The sequence below is a fragment of the Stegostoma tigrinum genome, chromosome 27 (genome assembly GCF_030684315.1).
Source record: "Stegostoma tigrinum isolate sSteTig4 chromosome 27, sSteTig4.hap1, whole genome shotgun sequence".
NCBI classification, from domain to species: domain Eukaryota; kingdom Metazoa; phylum Chordata; class Chondrichthyes; order Orectolobiformes; family Stegostomatidae; genus Stegostoma; species Stegostoma tigrinum.
In genome coordinates this window covers 37,117,861-37,139,570 of record NC_081380.1, presented here as the reverse complement: position 1 = coordinate 37,139,570, position 21,710 = coordinate 37,117,861, and the positions used below count along the sequence as shown (strand labels likewise).

Genomic DNA, 21,710 nt, shown 5'->3' with positions numbered 1-21,710 from the left:
CACAGGCATCTTGTTGACAATGCTGCTTCATATTCTTCTTGCTACATTCCCTGGACAAGTACACAAACCGGGAAATGAGAGGAGAAAATCAGAGGGAGGTTTTATCTGCACTGCAGATCAACAGTGCAGGATCAATCCATTTGGCAAGCCAGCTGGCCAGATCAAAACCCTGGATAACCTTTCGTTTTACTGTCCAAATTACAACTACAGCTAGAGAGAGGCTTGTTGGTGGAAAAGAAAACTGGGTGACTATCTAAAGTTAACATATCTTGCAACTTGCTGTAGACTCTAAGTTTGAGGTGACATGTTTTTACTGATGAAACTGCAGGCTCCTAGATTCCCTTTCCAATAAGTTTACCGTTATTATCTGGGCATGCCCCTCTGATTGCTGGTCGTGACATAAGGTGCTATCACCTTCGCCCTTAGGTGAAGGATACCACAGACCCTGTTTCATCTAGTGTGGCCAAGGGGAAACATTACCCAGTCTAATGAAGTCCCAGTGACATTATCACTAGATTATTAACCCAGAAACCGCGATAATGTTCTGGGAACCCCCAGGATGAAATCCTACCATGACAGATGGTGGAGTTGGAATTCAATAAAAAATCTGGAATGACCATGGAACCGTTGTTGATTGACAGAAGAGCCCATCTGGTTCACTAGTGCCCTTTAGGGAAGGAAATCTACCATCCTTACCTGGTCCAGCCTTCATGTGACTTCAGACCCACAGCAATATGTTTGACTCTTAGCTGCCCACTGCAATTGGCAATAAATGCTCGTCTAGCCATCATCCCTTGAATGATGAAAAATGACAGGAAGGACCTCTTGTAGCTAACAAGAAATTATTTATTGCAGGATATCAATTAGTTACAGGTAACATCCACATTATAGACATTGTTACAGAAACTTTGAAGACCGCCAGATGGTAGACCTCACTCCATCAAGATCCTGAGCTGTGCTTCCCATAAGTCTATTTGACCTCATCACCGTGGGTGAAGCTTATGGCACTCCACGGTATTAACCTTTTCAGATCCATATACTGGGTGTCCTCACTTTAAGTCAGGATTACATTCCTGAAAATTGCAAATTTAATGAAAATACTTAACGTTGGATTCAATGTTAAAGCCAATTCCCGAGGACAATTTTTACCTGGAAACGGTGAGGTAAAAGTAGAAACATCACATCATACATTTGCAGCACTCTGCATTCTGCACGTAAATATCAAACCAAAATAAAAAGAAGTTTCAGTGAAGAAAGTAGGTTTCTTTCTTACAGATAAGCCATAGGGTCATAGAGCTGTACGGCATAGAAACAGACCCTTTGGTCCAATTCATCCATGTCCACCAGATATCCTAAATTAATCTTGTCCCATTTGCCAGCATTTGGTCCATGTTCCTCTAATCCCTTCCTATGCATTTACCCAGCCTGATGCCTTTTAAATGGTGTGATTGTACCAGCCTCCACCACTTGGCAACTCATCCCATTCGTGCATCATCCTTTGCATGAAAAAGTTGCCCCTTAGCTTCAAAGACATCTGCAGTACGTACAGCTTCTTCAACAATTGTATCTGTACGCTAAAGTATTGTACAGTATTGTGGAAAAGATCATTTTTTAAAAAATCTAAGTCCACAGCGGTTCCTCTAATAGTACAGGTGTGAACAGCAGAGAAAAATCAAAAACTCAAAACTTAAAAACAAAATTTACTTCAATACTTGTGGAGAAAACTATTTAAAGTATATACCTTTGATTGCAGAGAACAGACCAAAGGTGTCAGCTCCAATAGCACAATCAGGGGTCTCACTGATGATGGGATGATATCACTTACATGATGATACAAGAGGCATACTGATACAAACCGCAGCAATGTAAGGGATGCTAACTCAGGAAATGGCCCTATGAATGAAGAGAGAGAACATAATAGAAAGAGGAAAATTAGAATGATGATTCCTTGTATAACAAGTCCAAATGGTATTCTACATTTTTCATAATCTATAATTTAGTCTCTTGGTTGCTGGACTTTAAGCTTCATGTACAGTTATTTCAAATTCCGGATTCGGCTCTCTGTTATCTGGGACACTAAGTAAATGCTCCATCTTTTACCATAACAAATATTGAATTGGTGCTGTCCCTTATAACTAGAAAACTAGATTGTGGGTGGCATTTACAGCTTTTCCTCATGAAACCATCCTGCTCTAGACACACCAGACAGTTTCTTGCTCAAACATGTTTATCGTCTCAATCAGCATGGATTTACAAAAGAGAAACCGTGCTTGACTAATCAACTGGAATCTTTCAAGAATGTAGTTGTAGAGTTGATAAGGGGCAGCCAGTGGATGTGATTTATTTAGGTTTTCAGAAATCTTTTGACAAGGGCCCACATAAGAGATTATTACGTAAAAGTAAAATGCATAAAATTGGAAGTGTACTGACATGAAGGAAGAACTAGTTGGAAGACAGGAAACAAAGAGTAGGAATACACAAGGAGATAGAAATGATTGGAGATCTGGAAGTCAGAGTTGGTAAAATGTGGAGCTGGAGGAGCACAGCTGATCAGACAGCATCTGAGGGGCAGGAAAGTTGTCATTTTGCATCTGGGCCCTTAACAAACACTTCTTAAAACATAGATTGGCCCAACTTTTGAAATATTTTTGAAATGTAGCTACTGTTGTGATGTAGGAAACATAGAAGTCGCTTTGTGCACAGCAACCTCTGACAAATAGCAAACTGATATTAACCAGATAATCTGCCTTTGTGATATTGGTTGAGGGATAAGCATTGGCCAGAATACAAAAAATAACATTTCCCAACCCTACAGCCTTCTTCAAAATTATTGCAATGGATTTTTCTTTTTCACCCAACTGATAAATGGGAAATAGTTTAAGTTTTTACCCGAAATATGGTACCTCCTGTTATGATAATAGATTAGAACTCTGAAGCAGTTAAAAATTGGGTTGAAATTGAAAGTTCTATTTGTCCATAAGAACTTTGAGGTTCTGATCCATTGCTTTTATGCACAACATGTGCTTTTTAAAAGATCCTGAGTGCTTCTGCATTTAAACTGATAGTACTGATGGGGAAATGGATACAACCTCACGGACTTGCAAGCAAGGAGTGGATGAGTGATGTTCCCTGAGGTACCATAGGGAAATGTTGTGGCTAACTCATGTGATTCCAATGGCTGGGCGGGTTTATGCAAAAGCCGAGCCTGCAAAAACCAGCACTTTTATTGGACAAAGCACCACAATGATATAGTAAGGTTTTGCAGAATTTGCCTGGTGACCAGTGTGTGGGAAAATCCCAACCCACAATGAGACTTACAATGTCAGTGCTGGCTTTGGGGAACCATTCCACAAGGTGTTAATAGATTGCGTGGGACCTCTGTCCAAAATCAAGTTGTGGTTTATCAGCATTATACTTGTCCTGCAGGATAAGTGTCATGTCAATGGATCAGAACCCCAAAGTACCATGGACATGTGGAACTTTTGATTCCAACCCGTGCCTTTAAAAAGAAGTCTCTGCTACCAAAATATGACTGCAGATGTAAATTCAGTAATAGTTTGGCAGAGTCCTGTGCGGACCCAGGGAATGTTGCCCCTTGTACAGAATCAGAGAAACTTCAAAATGAAAGACTGAAACAGATGAGATAACAAGAGACCAGCGACACACCCACCCCTGCCTCAACGGGAAGGCATCTCTTGCAAGCATGTTTATGTTTACTCATTGCAAGGACATACAGAAAGATGGCTAAAAGTGACTGCAACCATCAGTCTGAATATATAGGTGGCCTGACGTGGGCTAGGGTGCTGTGAAGGTAACAGCTTGAGAATAGCCATTAAAGACTCCTGCACTGTAAAAGGCCCTTTCTCACTCTGAATGCTACCAGGTAACCACCACAAAAAAAATTGAAACAAAAGAATTTCAATCAGACTTCAAAACGAGGGGGATTCAGAAACCGAAGCCCAGAGAGACAGAACAACATTTGAGCAGACAAAGGAATGTGTAAAGGTCAGCCTGGGGGAATCAAAAGCTGCTGATGGGGACCATTAGTGGCTGACAGTGGACTGTTTGTTGTAGCATCCATGTGATGTCAAGGCCTGGTGTGTGGGGTTAAGGGTAAGGACAATGGGAGAAGTGCCCTAGCCCTAAATTTAATGAATTCAATATTAAGTCCAGAAGGCTGCAGGGCTCCCAAGCAGAAAATGAGGTGTTGCTCTTTCAGCTTGTGCTGAGCTTCATAAGAATATTGCAGCAAGACTGAGACAGAGATATTGGCCAGGGAACAGGGTGGTGTGTTGAACTGGCAGGCACCCAGTAAGTCATGGTCATTTTTGCAAACAGAATTAGACTATTCTGACTCAAAGGGAATGGTGCCACCAACAGTGTTACAGTCAAACAGAACTTAGCAGTAGGTACAAAATACATTTTCCAAAACTTAAAATCTAAAACATTCAAATGTGAACATTCACAATGAACATACAGTTGCTTAAAATCCAAGCTCTCTCTTCTCTCTCTGTATTTCATTGCTGTTTGCTCTTAACCTGCACTTTTACTAGAACATCATTGATTTATGGTGAAAGTGATAGACAGGTAGAAATGCAAATAAGGCCTTTCCAGAACTGCAGGTCATAAAGTTTAGTAAGTTACCACTCCAGGTGTATGGGTTGCATTTTCTCGTGGTATTTTAGTGTATAATTTGTAATTGTCGAAAGGAATGAAATGGACACATACTGTTTCCTCCAAGAACAAGCATTGTTTTTATATGAAGAAGCATTTCTCCTCGGTATCCCAAACTCACTGTAATGGGATAGAGATTTCTTCTTTCTAGCTGCGAGGGTCCTTGATGAAAAGACATTGAATGGTGCACAGCAAATTGACTTCTGGTTAGTTGCAAACTGACATGAAATAAACGAGCCCACGAAGAGAAGCCAAAGAAATGGCTGAAAGGAACATAATTCTTTCAAATAGTGATTTGGCCATTTAGAGCAAAATTCAGGTCAGAAGAATGAAACCAATTAATCTTCTTTTAGCATACATGCCAACCCACTTGGTCTGTGATGTAGGCTTATTATTTATTATCCTCATTTGGGAACCTGGATACAAAAGCAGAGGGAAATGCATTTTTGCAGTTATTTTGCAAACATGATTTTTTTCAAAACAATGTTTACAAATTCAATTTGTACAGTGAATTCAAAGCAACATTTCTGAGGAAACATGCGGTTAAAGCTAAATGACTAGATAGGCTACCTGGTGAGAAAATTGTTGAAGTGTTTAGAAATTTCAGCATTCTCAACCTATAGAAAGAGAGGCCAGGGCCACAATCAGGTTTGTCTTGGAAGAAGGAAAGATACATACCAACGGAAGGGAAGTTTTAATTTTGGCAGTTTCAGGGCCACCAGAGGCAGAGAGAAGTCTGCCATCGGTTTAACAGTGCCGAAGAGAGAAGGTAGGTAAAAGTACAGAGCTTTTCTAGGAATTACTAAGAGATGTCAGCGATTTAGCCTGTGCCTGTATGTGTCTGCTAGAGATGGAGAAAATCACCTCCAGCTAATGTTCAGAAAGTCACCTAAAGAAAATGCAATGACCTCATCATTTGGGAGAGCGACGGTAAAGGTAGTACTTCACTAGGTTTTGGTGGTTTTAAGGGTATTGCTGGGTCGAAGGATTGAATCTTTCTTTGTGCTTTAAGATAAGATCTTTCCAAATTACTTTATATGCACATATTTTTCTTTTTTGTTTGTGATATACTTATGTTCTTTTGTTAAAATTACATCGACAGCCACTGTGTTTGACTATATTCAGTGACCATGATCACCATGGCAACCAAATTGCGAAAATAAAACATGTCACGTTAATTCAACCAGGTTTCACTCAAGGACCTGACTTGTCCAGTATTACTATCGGCTGGGATCATGAACAGGTCTCAAAGGGGCATCAGCAAAAAGAAAGTGCAGCCCTTCACAATACATGGGTAATCGCAAGGTTCAGAATTCTAGCCTTGGGAGCACTTGACTTTGATTTAAGGGCTGGTTTGATTTTCAGAATTTGGTTAACTTGTCACTTGAGGATGAGTCAGTCTAAGGTGGAGCAGTTTGCAAAATGCAACAGCGGGCTGTGAAAAGTGGAATGTGTTCAGCAGCTGACAGTTGACACCTGGTTGAGAAAATCCTTGGCATTTGAAGCATTCCAGGCCTCATTACTGAGAATCTGTCGACCACATTTCATTTTCTAAACCACATTGCAAAGGTGCTGGACAGAAGCTGATAAAGGTTCAAAAGCAGTAGCAGTGACATGGAGTTAGATGCTTCAGAAAACAGGAGAAGCATCAGGGTCTACGAAATTCTTAGCCTACAGTCATTTGTGGAGCCAAGGAAAACAAGGATATCTTGTATGAGGATAAATCAGAGAGATAAATCATCTTTGTTTGATGGAGCTGTAATAGGTAGAATTGGGCCTAAAGGCTAGTGTGCCCAATGATTCTGGATTCTTCAAATGCAGCTTTTGGCTCTGACCTAACTGTAGCTTCAGCAGTACCTTCAGAGAGATTGAGGCCCAAATCTCCAGGCTTCGTACCACTAAACAAGCCCTGCCTCACCCTCAAATCTCCTCTCCCACCCCCAACCATCACCAGAACCATGATGCTGAAACAGGAAGGAGGTGGAAGCAACATGAATGGTGGCTGTTTCTATTGGCTATAAATGGATCAGGAATGAATTTCCCAAAATCAAAGTCAAAAGACAACTGTTAAAGCCATAATGACCTTTGAGCAAGTTACTGTTTGGTCAGTACTAGGGTTAGATTTTGTGTTCTGTGCGGCCTACCAGCAGTATATAGTCTGTTTATTCTGTCATGGGATGTGGGTTTCACCGTCCAGGCCTGAACTTTAATATTCATCCCTTACTCCCCCTGAGCTGAGTGATTTGTTCAGTTATTACAGAACGCATGACAAGGGTCTGGAATCACATGACAACCAGATCAAGAACTAACGGTAGATTTCCTTTCATAGGAGCCCTATAGCGCAGATAGAGGCCATCCGGCCAATCAAGTCTGCACCAACCCTCTGAAGAGCATCACACCCAGATCTACCCCCTCACCCTTGCAGGGCCAATCCACCTAACCTGCACACCTTTGGACTGTGGGAGGAAACCCACGCAGACACGGGGAGAATGTGAAAACTCCACACGGACAGCTGCCCTAGACCAGAATTGAACCTGGGTCTCTGGTGCTGTGAGGCAGCAGTGTTAACCACTGAGCTATTGCGCTGCCCATTGAGGGCCTGACATTTGTCAGAAATGCCAGCAGCTTGCACTGATAGCTGGTGGGACCACCCACACAACTTTACAGGCGGCAGCTGTTGCTGGGGTTGCTGTCCCATTGAGGACTGCTACCCGTTCCTGAGAGCTGGCAGCCCAATGAGTGGGCAAGAAACTCAGGAGCCTCAGCAGCAGTGATAGTGGCCCCTGCTTAGAAAGGCAAGGATCCCAAAGCCTTATGCAGGAAGGCCAAAATAAATCCACCCTCTGACCTGGGACTGCTGCTGAGAGGCTGCCTACTTTTAAGTAGTAGTTCTTCTGTGTCCTGCAACTCCACTCTTCTTTCAACAGATTGTGCCAGACCTGCTGAGTATTTTCAGTGTTTTCCTTTTTCGTTATTTCAGGTTTTCGACCACCATGGGATTTTGGTTGAACGGCAGTATGCCCCTTTCAAATCCATCTCAGCTGCATCACCAGTGTTAACGGGGTGAGGCCACTGTCCCCGTTAGTAGGGTACTAACTCCTCATTAACACTATGGCAGAAGGACTGGAAACTGAGTGCCACCCCACAAGTATCCTGAAACAGTTAAATGTTGGTTCACACACAATGAGCAGGACTCCATCTTCTTCACCTTTGCAAAGAAACGTGGGAATAAACTGGGTTGTTTCATGGCCTTCTCCGTAAATTTCAATACAATTCTCTGATTTAGACTCTCCTTTTAAATTTTTCAAACTCTGCCTTAGCATTCCTGTATGACTTTTTTCACCATGGCGCAGACAAATGAGAACTACAAGTGTGAACGGACAACAAAGGGACAAACAGAAGTGTCTTTTGAAAGGTTTTCAAAGACAATCTAAATATTTTATGTTGATGATTATTGATGCGCACAATTGCATTTTATGCAATTTTTTAAAATCTTCTTTAGTCTAGAACATTGAGGAATCTAGAACAATGCTGCACTATCTTACAATTCAAGCTAGGCCATTGATTAGTACATCTGGAATTACATTTTCATAAGAAGAGTTGCAAAAATCTCAAGTTCTTCCTTTCTCCAAATAGATAGATTTAGTTTTAGAGATATGGAGCAACATTGGGAAAGTGGATTTGAGATGTAGGCTACCATAATCTAATTGATTGGTAACACAATTGGCTCAAACAGTTAAACACCTAAGGCTGTTCCTGTGTTCAGATGAGCTGAATGATTTTGGTAATGAAGGCTTTGGATAGAATGCGAGCTGAAATACTCTTCATTAAAACAACACCATTAAATCATTGTTATCCATTTCAACAGGCAGATGAGACATCTGTTCAAATTTCCATCCAAAAAGGATCGCCTTTAACAGTAACCAATAAATGAAAGGCATTTTTCTTTTGGAGTAAAACCCCCTGATTAAGAGAATTACCTACCCTGCCCTTGAATATTTTAAAACAGAACTAGGAACAGGAATAAGCCATCCTGCCCTTTTAGCCTGCTACACCACTCAATATAACTACAGCTAATCCTCTATCTGAACACCACATTCACATTTTCTCTCAATACCCCTTAATGCCTTTAATATCCAAAAACATACCAATCTCTTTCTTAAATATACACAGCCTCACAACCTCCACAGCCGTCTGTATTAGTGAATTCCACCAGTTGACCATCCTCTGAGGAATGAAGTGTTTCTGCATCTCAGTTCTCTGTGGATCCTGAGGTTGTGAACCATGACTCTAACACCCAAACCAGGAAAAACATCCTCTCTACATCTAGTCTGTCTAGTCTTGTCAGAAATTTAGATTTATAAATCAAGTTCCTCCCATTTTTCTAAACGCAAGTGAATACAGGCTCAGTCGAACCAATCTCCCTTCGTCAGAAATATATTATCAGCCAAGTGAACTTTTGATTCACTCTTTCTATGGCAAGTAAATCTTCTCTTAGGTAGGGAGATCAAAACTGCACTTAATATTCCAGTTGTAGTCTCACTGAACAAAAACAAAGTTGTTGGAAAATCTCAGCATGTCTGGCATCATCTGTAGAGGAGAAAACAGAGTTAACGTTTCGGATCCAGTGACCCTTCCTCAGAACTGATGGTGGCTGGGAAAACATCAGTTTATATGCAGAAGATGGGGAGGTGGTTGGAGTAGGGAGTAAATGATAGGATAGAGCCCAAAGAGAGAGAAAGACAGTTAGACAGACAAAGGAGTTGCTAACGATCAGGCTGGGAGAGTGAATAGTTGTTAATGGGGACTGTTAGTGACTAACAACAGGGGGTGTGTAGTGGCAGGTTACGTGGTAACAAGGCCTGGTGTGTGGGGTGGGGGGCTGGGACACGGGAGAGTTTAGGCCCTAAAATTATTGAACTCAATATTGAGTCTGGAGGGCTGTAGGGTCCCCAAGCAGAAAATGAGGTGTTGTTCCTCCTGGGCTTCACTGTAACACTGTAGCAAGCCGGAGACCGAGATATTGGCCAGGGAGAAAGGTGGTGCATTGAAGTGGCAGGCAACAGATAGCTCAGGGTCTTTTCTGCGAGCAGAACGTAGATGATCTGTGAAGCGGTTGCCAAGTCTACGCTTCGTTTCCCCAGTGTAGACGAGACGGCTTTGTGAGCAGCGAATGCGGTAGACTAGATTCTGGGAAGTACAGGTGAAGTGTTGCTTCACCTGGAAGGTATGTTTGGGCCCTTGGATACTGGGGATGGAGGAGGTAAATGGGCAGGTGTTGCACCTTCTCTGGTTACAGGGGAAGGTGCTGTAGGGCTGTGGGGAGGTGTTAGGAGTGAAGGAAGTATGGACCAGGGTGTCCCAGAAGAAACAGTCCCTGAGGAAGGGAGGGGTGGGAAATAAGTGTTTGGTGGTGGCACTTTGCTGGAGGTGGTGGAAATGGTGTCTGGCGATCTTCTGGGTGTGGATGCTGGTGGGATGGTAGGTGAGGTTAAGGGGGACCGTATCGCTGTTGTGGGAGGGAAGAGAAGGGGTGAGGGCAGAAGTACAGGAGATGAGTTGAACCCGATTGAGCGCCCTGTCAACAACGGACCTGGGGAATCCTCGGTTGAGGAAGAATGTGGACATTTCGGAGGCTCCTCCAATCTCACCGAAGTCCAGTGTAACTGAAGTGAGACTCTTTCAATGGAGGCTAACATATGATTTGTCTTCCAAATTGCTTGCGACACCAGCCAGTTTACTGTCATTCTGGGGTATACAAGGACACCCATATCATTTTGTACAGCCACACTTCCCAATACACAACCATTTCAATAATACTTTGCCTTTCTACTTTTCACACCAAAGTGTAAAATTTCACATTTATTCACCAATACTATATCTCACAAGTGTTTGCCAACTCACTCAAAGTGTCTAGATTGCTCTGAATCCTTCTCACAAGTCACAAACCCACCCAATTTGGTGTCATCAGCAAACTTGGAAATATTACATTTGGTTACCACATAAATACCACTTATAAATATCAATGAGTAGCCTGGGGCAAGTACTGATCCTTATAGCACACCATAAGTCACCGTCTGCCATCTGGAAAAAGACCATTTATTCCCACTCTTTGTTACCAGTCTGTCAAACAATTCTCAATCCTTGCCAGTATATTAGCCCCAGTACCATGTACCATTTTGTAGACTAGCATTTTTATGTGGGATCTTGTCAAAATCCTTCTTGAAATCCAAATACACATATCTACTTTACTAAGTTCTCCCTTATCTACTCAACTAATTACATCCTCAGCAAACGCCAGTAGATTAGTTAAGTTTGATTTCCTTCTCTGAAATGCATGCTGACTTTGTCTAATCTTGTTAATGATTTCCAAATGTTCTATTGTCACATCTTTTACAATACACACGAGCATTTTCGCCACTATTGATGTTAGGCTCATAGCTCTGTAATTCTCTTTTTCTCTCTCCCTCACTTATCAAATAATGAGATTATATTTTCTACCCTCTGATCTGTAGAAACTGCTTCATAGTCTATGGAACTTTTGAAAATGCTGACCAATGTATTTAATATTTCCTGAGCACTTCCTTTAATACCCTGGGATACAGACTTGTCAAACTTTAATCCCATTACTTTCCAAGAACCATTTCTTTTTTAACTAATTCTGATTTTATTTTCAATTCCTCCTTCTTACCAGACCCTTGGTTTCCTAATATTTCTGAGAACTTACTTGCGTCCTCTCTTGTGAATACAGAATGAAAATATGTGTTTAATTTTTCTGCCATTTCTTTGATCCCAATTGTAATTACTCCATTTCCAACTGCAAGGGGCCTGCATTTGTCTTCAATGACCTTCTTCTCTTCACATAATTCTAGAAGCTTTTACAGTCAGTTTTTATAGTGCAGGAGGAGCATATCATGGATGCAAGTTCTTCCACCATGACTTCCTTTTAGATTAAGTTTGTTAGTTATTCCCTTTAAAGACTGGTAATTACACTAGTGATCTTTCTTCATTTCAAGTATTCCCACTACAGTCCAAAGTTAAACTAATGGTCAGCAATAGTTTAATTAGCAGAAAAAGCAGAAGCAGTAAGGTGCTTTCTAACATTGAGCTATTTCAAAATACACCTTACAGGCATTATCTCATCGAGTTCACCACTCTTCACTTGTGCTGTTTAATACTGGGTTCTTCTCAGTTTGCTTCAATGCGACACATACTACCGCACCTCCTCACAGTGCAATTCATAGCAATGCTGTCTGCTGCACACTCCTTCCAGTTTGAGCTAGAACTGCACTGTTGAATTGAAATTGGCTTCCAATAAGGGAAAGAGGCAAAGTAACATTTCTTAAATCAGCCCAATGGCACCAATGCCAACCTTAGTTCCTCTGTTACCCTTTAAACTTTAATCAGATAACACAGCGCAGGACATTGGTTGAATCTGGGATACTCCTGATCTGTGTACCTCAGTATTACAAGAGGTAATAGTACTTAACTTCTGAGCTATTTAAGGACTTTGCACTTTATTAGTAAAAAAAATACAGGGACTGTTCATTTTTGGGCACTTATTATTTTCATAATTGCTTCTGATGTGATTTTAATTGCAGTAGCATTTGAAGTTACAAATCCCAGTCAGCTCTTTCTCTATCATGGCCCACCCTGCCTGTTGACATCAACAGGAAGGAAGACACAAGACAAATGGCAGTTCCTTAAGAGGGGATCAAATGATGGTTTTTTCTTTGTTTTACAGCTACACATATTGTGAAAATGGCACGGGGGCTATGATTGTAAATAAATGAATGGAATATTTAAAAGTATTGTTTCAGTTCCTTTAATTCTTTTGATCACTCCTAATAGAGTAGCAGTCAACTTTTGTCTATCATCCACTCAGTCCAGCTATCACTAATTCATCACCCCCTTTGAATTTCCTCATTATAGGAAATTTTGGTTTACTGCAGAGTTCTTTCTTCTGCTGTGTGTCCCAGAATGTCAGCTGTAGCACTTTGGCTCTGAGTCAGGCTGCTATGGGTTCAAGTCCCAGTCCAAAGACCTTTAGCAAAAAGAAATTTCAGCTGCTACTCTAATGCAGTACTGGGGAAATGCTGTATTGTTGGAGGTGCTGCCTGCCTGTCCAGATACTTTTCACTTCCTTTCGGGAGGCACAGAGTGGCCAAAAACCAAATTATAAAGTCTCTGGCTTATGGGTTGAAAGCAACAGCTTACAGCAACTGGTGAGGGAAAATAAGATGGCTGTCTTCAGGTATTTTCTACTACAGAGAAACACACCATCTTCCTTCCAGAATCCAAAGGCTTCTGATAATATTGTCCACACTTCCCTTTACTGGACATAAAATATGCCATGATGCAATCTTGGAGGAGGCTGTGTGGTAGTGTGCATACCTCTGGGCCACAACACTTTGGTTCATGTCCCACCTGCTCCAGAGATGTGTCAATAACATGGCTGGACAGATTGAATTAAAAATATCTAGAAAGGAGAATTGGCGTCAGCACAATATTCTAACCACAAGCCACCAGTAGTTTGAATTGTAATATATAACATGATGATCAGTGGTAGGGTTCATAGATGCCTCACTGTAACAAAATTGGAAACAATCCATTTGATACAGTAGAAAAGGTTTTCAGGAGAAAAGTAAGTTTATCACTTTAAGAACATTGCTGCTTTAAAAGACTTGGTCAGTCAGCAGTTGGAAGCACGTAACTAGTGGAGTGATAACTCACTCAGAGATAGTAAGAACTGCCGATGCTGGAGTCTGAGGTAACACAGTGTGGAGCTGGAGGAACACAGCAGGCCAGGTAGCATCAGAGGAACAGGAAAGCTGACGTTTCAGGTTTCTTCAGCAGGGTCTCGATCCAAAACGTCAGCTTTCCTGTTCCTCTGATGCTGCCTAGCCTGCTGTGTTCATCCAGCTCCAGACTGAGCTATCTCTAAATGGAGGAGTGGTTAGCTACACTGGTGGAAGCTACATCAGGGTAAATGCAGCACTCCAGAAGAAAATCTTCCTCTTAAAGCTGGTAGTCATAGAATCCCTACAATGTGGAAGCAGGCCATTCTGCCCATTCGGTATACACTGAACCTCCAAAGAGCACATCCCTGCCACCCAGCCTTTCCCAAAGCTAATCCACATAACCTGCACATCCCTGCATACTAAGGGCAATTTAGCATGGCCAAAACACCCCAAATCTGCACGTCTTTGGCCTGTGGGAGGAGGCCAGAGCGAGCCCAAGCAGATATGGGAAGAATGTGCAAACTCCGCACAGGCAATCCCCGAGGGTGGACTTGAACCCAGGTCCCTCACACTGTGAGGCAGCAGTGCTAACCACTGAGCCACATGGTGCAGGAAAATTGGTGTGGGATAAGAAAAGGGTAAAAATGGGTCTCGCCAGGAAATCACAGCGTCCTTAGAGAGGAAAAATCTGTGGGAACAGCTCAGGGTTTCGAAGATAAACTTAGAAATTATTTCTGAAAAGGGGTAAAAAGATCAGAATAAAGAGGATAGACGGTGAAAAGGAGCACTTACCCTTAAAAATGAGCTGTTTCCATTAGATATGGCCCCAGGAACCAGAGCCAGATATCCAGAAAATTTTGAAGGTTGTAATAAAAGTAGGACATTTGTAACTTAAACTGTGATTTTGGTGGGGAAATTTTTGAAGGCTGCAGCCGCACATCTATTTTTTAAATAATTCAGCAAGGGGCCGCGCAAAAGTGTTAATTTTGCCCAGGGAGAAGTGGGAAGCCTCCAACTTGCCTGTAGAAGTTGGGAAGAGTTTCATTTGGAAAGGGCATCAAAAACCTCAGCGCAAAATATAGTGGTACAGCACTGTGATAAAAATGAATTTGAAATGTAAAAGAAGCAAAACATTATAGCATTGACAAAACACAAAACTTAAAAACTTTATCGGAAGCATAATGTTATGCTATAGTACAGAGTGCAGCGTTTAACTGAAGTTGTTCAGATAACAAAGCAGCCTGGTGAACAAAGTGGTGGAGCAAATTGGATTTTGTTGCTGGATGATGAGCAGCACTTTCCAAAGAAATGAGGGCATCTCTGCAAGGATAAGGCTCTAACTCAATACCTCTGAAGGAAGATTTATCAGTATCACTGACAGAGTAAACAATAGTCCTGCAGTAACATGACTGAGAATGTGAAAATGTCCAGTTCACCAGCAAGACAATTACAGAAGACAAATGAAGACATTCAACAAGTTGAAGTGTGTGCATACGTACAAAACAGGGAGCAGAAAAAGACCATTTAGCCCCTGGAGCCTGCTCCACCATTCAATGAGATCATGACTGATCTGTTTCATCTACTCCCAATCATTTTTGTTTTCCTGTCTAACAAGAATATAATTACTTTCATCTTGGAAATACCTAATAACCCAGTTTCTCTGGGACTGCAGTGGATGATGAAGGAACCAAAAAGAGGGAAAAACTTACTTGATCTCATCTTCACTAACATATCTGCTGCAGATGCATTTGTCCATGGCAGTATCAGTGGGAGTGACAACTGCACAGTACTTGTGGAGGCAAAGTCTTGGCCTAGCATTGGGGATACCTTACATTGTGTTGCATGGCTCTATCATTGTGCGAAATGGATAGATTTTGATCAGATCTAGCAACTCGAGTCTGAACATCCATGAGGAGCTATGGACCATCAGCAGCAGAATTGTATTCAACCACAATCTGTAAGCTCATGGCCAAGCGTATGCCATACTCTACGATTACCATCAAGCCAGGGGATCAAACCTAGAGTCATGCTTAGCAAAAACAATCATGGTTGTATTTGTTGGAGATTGGTCATTTCAGCTTCAGGACATCTTTACAGGAATTCCCCCAGGGTAATGTCCGAGGTCAACCATTTTCAGGTGCTTCGTTACTGACCTTTCTTCCATCATAACGTCAGAAGTGGGGATGTTCACTGATTACTGCACAATGTTCACCTCCTCAAATACTGAAGCAATCCATGTTCAAATGTCTGACACTGACAAGTGCCAAATAACATTTATACCATACAGTGCCAGGCAATGGCCATCTCCAACAAGACAGAACCCAACCACTACTCCTTGACATTGAATGCCATTACTATTGCTAAGTTCCTTACTAGTGAACATGCTGGGGAGCTACCATCAAGCAGAAACTGAATTAGAGTAGCCGTAAGTACAATAGTTACAAACGTAGGTCAGAGACTAGAAATTTTGCAGCGAGTAACTCTTACTTCTAACTCCCATAAACTTGCCCACCATCCGTAAGGCACACAATTCAGTGACAAGTCAATTTCAAATTATTGACGGAATTCTGTCTGGATGCCTTGTTAAGTGCTACTACAACAACTGTGAAGAAGCTTGACACTGTCCCAGACAAAGCAGTCACTTGACTGGCTCCAATCTGCAAATATTCATTCCCGCTACTACCAATGCTGAGTTGCAGCAGTGTATGCCATCTACAAGTTGGACTGCAGATATTCACCAAGATTCCTTAGACAGCACTTTCCAAATCCATGACCACTATCATCTAAAACGCTAACAGCAGCAGATGGGAGCACAACCATCTATAAGCTTCTCTCCAAGCCAACCACTCTTCTTAGTTAGACATTTAATGCTGTTCTTTCGCTGTCGTTGGGTCAAAATCCTGGAACTCCCTCCCTCACATCACTGTTGGTATACCTAGAGCAAATGTAACAAAGCAGTTCAAGAAGGCAGCTCACCAATACCTTCTTAAGACCAATTGGTGATAGGCAATAAATGCTGGCTCAGCCAGTGAAACAGAATTGGAAGTGACATGCTAAAGTTTGGAGTTTAAGGGACAACAGTTTGCAAAGAGTAACATTAAATTAGTAGTGAGTGCTTTGTTAATTCTTGTATAGCAATTTTACTTTGTTTAAATCATGGAACCTGTGGCATAATTCTTTCAAATATTAACTGAAAGTTTGTTTTTTAAAGTTAATGATCTCCCTTGAGACCATAAAATTATAGTCAAGAAAACTTTTGTATGCTTCTGTATAACAATTTGAAGGCTAAATATGGCGATAGATATTAGGTTATGTGAAATAAAATGCCTGTGGGGGTGGGTGCTACACCATTTCTGCCAGGACCGACATTTCTCCCTGTCATTAACATTCTGTTAATAAGAATTAATCATAATCTTGGAAAATCTTCAATATCAAATTTAATCAAAGAGATTCATACTAATTCCAAATTATTGAGTGTGAATTGACTTCTCTGAATGTGCTCAGGCTTTCCCAGCCCTAAGGTACTTGTTAGCTGGAAAGTCATTAATTATAGCACAGTGTTAACATGCAGGAAAAGCAATTTACTTGCAATCAATTTGTAATTGACCCTCATTAAATTCAGGGTATTACTCATGTCTTCTGCAATGTAAAGGTAAGTAAATGTAAACGTGAAGCAAATTGTGATGGTTGACCTGACAGCTTTGTTTGCTGTATATCTGCAGAGAACCATCTTGAAAACTCTCTGCAATGCTCACTACACTGTTGCTGTGGAAACTGCCAGTTTTATTTTGTGTGTTAATTTTCACAGCTCTAGATTTATGATTTAAGAACTGAGCATTTATTGCTATTTCAAATTTATGACAGTGCATCCATATTAGTAGCATACCAAGCGGTTATGGAAGATCTGTGCAGGATAGCAGAAGCAGAAGCACTTCACCAGGTTGTTCAAACCCAGTGTGAGCACTTCAGCCATTCACCCTACCACTTAGCACAAAAGTGAGAGTTACCTGCCTCACGTCTGTGCATTAAAATCACTCTCCAACAAACTGGTTCTTCATGTTGGCCATCTCCACAAACTGGGTTATGGCTGCCTCATTTCTTTCAACTTTGGAACTGACTTTAGTGACAGAAGTAAACATATTCCATTAGAAACAAATACATCTTAGTCGATATACTGAAAATTAGTGCATACGAGATGTCAGTTTGCCTTGATTCAAGTTTATGAAAAATGTTATAATCTCAATTATCAACATTGCTTCTAAAATACACCTCCTCCCTCACTTTCACAGCTCACTACCATATCTCCCTCCCTTTCTCACGTTATCGATCTTCTTTTCTGGGGATTATCATGTCACCCTTATCTACTATCACTTGGGTATGATTTAGTTCCTCACACATTGCTTTGTGTCAGGATTTTAATCCATTTTCCAGGGTTCTCATTCATACCACATCCATTCTGATGATGTAACCTTCCACACCAGAACTTTTGATGTGTCTTGGTTTTTCATCAGCTAACAGTTTGTAATTCAGCAAGTTTCGAAAAGCCATGGACTGTGTCTAACTTATTTTGAGACTATGAGAAATAGAAATAGGAGAAGGTCATTTCCTCCCTCGAGGCTCCTCTGCCATTCAATAGAACCATGGCTGATCCAAAATTCGTTACATGCATTTTCCTGCTCTTTCCCAATAACCCTTAATTTCCTGACTGATCAGGAATCTGTCTATCTCAGTCTAACTATACACAAGGACTCTGTACCCACATGTTTCTGTGGCAAGGAATGCCAAAGGTTCACAAAGAAGAAATTCCTCCTTACTTCAGGTTTAAATTGGCACCCCTTTATTCAGAGACTTTGCTCTTTGGTCCTAGCCTCTCCCATGAGGGGGCCCATCCTCTCAGCATTTAACCTGTCAAGGTCTTTAAGAATCCTATATGGTTCAATGAGACCACCTCTCATACTTCTAAATTCAAATGAATAGAGTCCCAAACTGTTTCATCTTTGCTCATAAGACAATCCCTTCATAACGAAGATCATCCTTTAAAATGTTCTCTGAAATGCGTCCAATGAGATATTTCCTTAAATAAGGGGACCAAAACTGCTCACAGTTCTTCAGATGTGGTCTCACAAGCACCTTCTACAGTTGCAGTAAGGCTTTCCTACTCTTACACTCTAACCCCCTTGAAATAAGGGCCAACATTCCATTAGCATTCTTGCTATACCTGTGTGCTAGCCCCTTTGCGTTGCAGTTTTAAGCAGTTTTTCTCTATTTAAATAATATTCTATTCTTTTGTTGTCCCTTCCAATATTTTCTCATGTTATACTCCATTTGCCAACATTTTGCCCATTTACGTAACATACCAATATCTCTCTCTAAACTGTTTGTAATCCTCTTACAACCTCCCTTTCAACCTATTTTCATGCCTTCTGCAAATTTGGCAACAGTACACTCTCCTCCTTCCTCTAAGTCATTGATATAAATTGTAAACAGTTAAGGTGCCGGTGTTGATCCCTGTGGAATCCAGTTGGTCACATGTCACCTACCTGATACAGAACCCCTTAACCCCACTCATTGTTTCCTGTTCATTAGCTAATTCTATATCTGTGCCAATATTCTATCTCCAGTACTATGGGCTCTTATGTCTTATCCTTTTCTGAGGTACCTTTGTCAAATGCCTTTTGATGACTAAGTACAAGATATCTATTGGTTCACCTCAATCCACTCTGGTTGAGACTTACTCAGAAAAACTCTAATAAATTAATCAGACACAATCTCCCTTTCATGGAGCCATGCTAACTTTATTTGATTAGATTATGATTTTCCAAATGCTCTGCTATTACTTCTTTAATAATTGATTCCAATACTTTTCCAACAGTAGATGTTAGACTAATCTGCCTATAGTTAGTCACTTTTGCCTTCCTCCTTTTTTGAATATAGCTGCCATATTGGCAATTTTCCAATCCTCTGGTACTTTTCTAGAAACAAAGGACTTTGGGAAAAATACAACCAATGCATCCACTTTATGCATTTCTGCCCTCATCTATTTTCCACCGTCACTGAACTATCATAGGCTTCCTCACGTCCTTACTTTCCACTGCAAGAGTGTCCATATTCAATGTATCTTCCCACCCCCTCCCCCACTGTCAGCATCTCCAACACAACGTCATAACCAAATGCATCTTACACCCCACCGTTCACCAACTCCAGTCTAGCGTTCTGTAAGGACCTCTCCTTCTGTGACCCCCCTGGTCCATTTTTTAATCACCTAAACACCTTCTCCCTTTCCTATGTCACCTTGCTGTGTAAACACAAGACATGTGTCCTTTTAAGTCCTCCCTTCATACTGTCCCAAGCATTCCTTCCAACAGGGTAGACTGCATTTGTCGCTCACACAGTGATCTCCTCTAAAATAGAAATATCAAATGCTGATTGGTTGATCACATTGCTCTGTCATTTTACAAGTGTGACTCAGAGTTTCTAGTGGTTTCTCACACCTGGCTCCCACTCTGATCTCTCCATTCTTGGCTTCCAACAATATTTCAATGAGACACAAGCTCAAAGAAAACAATTCATCCTCCTATTGCCCGTGGTATAACCTGCCAGCATTACCACTGAGTTTAACAACTTTCAGCCCTAACTGCTGCCCTTACTTGTCTTGGGCTGCAGCTCCTCAAATTGAAAGATGTTTGGACCCAAGCCACTTCTTGAGGAGGTGGTATGAGCTGAGGCATTCCTTTACAATGATTCCACAAATTTGCTGATTTGCAAAGCTAAATACATTCCTCGTGACCTCTTTTTCTAAGTTATTAATATATCTTGTAAACAGCTAGAAAACCAGCACTGATCCCTGCTACAATCCCCCAATCACAGCTTGCCAACTTGATAATGCCTCGAATGTACTATCAATTCTTGTCTATTATCCAGCCCTCTATCCAAGTTAATATATAATCCCCATCTCCATCATACTTCCGGATTCCCGAATCATCTTTTTTGCCAGAAGTGCAATGTTACCCTCCCTGTTTGAGTCTGCCCTCACCATTTAATCTGAATCGAAATGCTGTTTTACTAGATGTCCCATTACCGCTTCCTTTCTCCTTGTTCCCATCATCGTTTTTGTCACTTTGGCACTCCTGCCTCTCTCACTCTGTATCCCTCCTTTGGTTTCTTTGCTGCCCCCACCTTCCCTAGCTCCATAGTTGTCTAAAACCTTCCAGTTTTGGTGCAAGGTCACCCACCTGAATTGTAATCTGTTTCTCCGTTCACGGATGCTGCCTGGACTATTGAGTGTCTCCGGCATATGGTTTGTTTGGTTTCTCAGAATACGCCGGCTCCTCAAGCCAGAACCGAAGGCGAGTTGAACGACAGTGATAAATCTGCCAGCAGCTGTTGAAGCAACTACTGCCTTTAATGCCATTCAGACCACTCCCAGCTGTGTGGGATGACATTTCAATCAGATGGGTGTTTCTGTATAAATCAGATACAGATGCTTTGTTTGTCAAGACAAACTTAAATTCCTTTCTGCCTTTTAGCAGGCAGTATGACAAGGCAATGCACATTTTCTTTGCTGGTCATTGTTGTTTTTAGCTTCCCTTGATCCTGAAGATATATAGCATGGATGAGGATAGCCACCTTTCTGTTCAAATCTTGTTTTATAAATAATGGGTAGTTTATTGCGCTATGGCAATAACTTTCAGGTTACATGAAGACAACCTAAATCACTGTTTTTAAATTTCTAAAATATACTTACTCTTCATAAAATATCTTTATATACATACACTGTGCCCAGAGCTATTCGGTTCTGTATCGTAGCATATGGAGAATCAAATAAACAATAGATAAAAACTGAAAGAACTGCGGATGATGTAAATCTGGAACAAAAACAGAAGTTGCCGGAAGAAAAATCAAACTTAACATTTCGAGCCCGGTGACCCTTCCTCAGAATAGGTTCTGAGTCCCAGTTCTGAGGAAGAGTCACCAGACCTGAAACGTCAATTCTGATTTTCTATTCACAGATGCTGCCAAACCTGCTGAACTTTTCCAGCAACTTCTGTTTTTGTTCCAAATAAACATTGGAGTTTGACTCTATCCAACAAACAAACAAAAGGCATTTCTTACTTGTACAAGATTATATTTACTTACATTTGAGGTACTGCAAGGGTACAGTAACTGAATGGCTCCCATTTAACTTTGGCCAAAAGACCTTAAACAATGATCTAATCGCACTGCACCTTGGCAGTAGCTGCCCCAAACTCCCTCAGCACATACTCCTGAATCTTGGAGTGTACCAGTCTGCAACAC

At 41.2% G+C, this 21,710-nt stretch overlaps 1 long non-coding RNA gene across 1 annotated transcript; it reads right to left on the bottom strand.

The window, feature by feature from the left end:
- Window positions 1-920: 920 nt before the first annotated feature.
- LOC125464787 (uncharacterized) lies at window positions 921-20,772 on the bottom strand. The gene is made up of 3 exons (XR_007250078.2): window positions 20,648-20,772; window positions 1,742-1,893; window positions 921-1,073 (listed from the first exon to the last, which is right to left on the bottom strand). It is a non-coding gene; the product is annotated as an uncharacterized LOC125464787 (long non-coding RNA).
- Window positions 20,773-21,710: the final 938 nt, after the last annotated feature.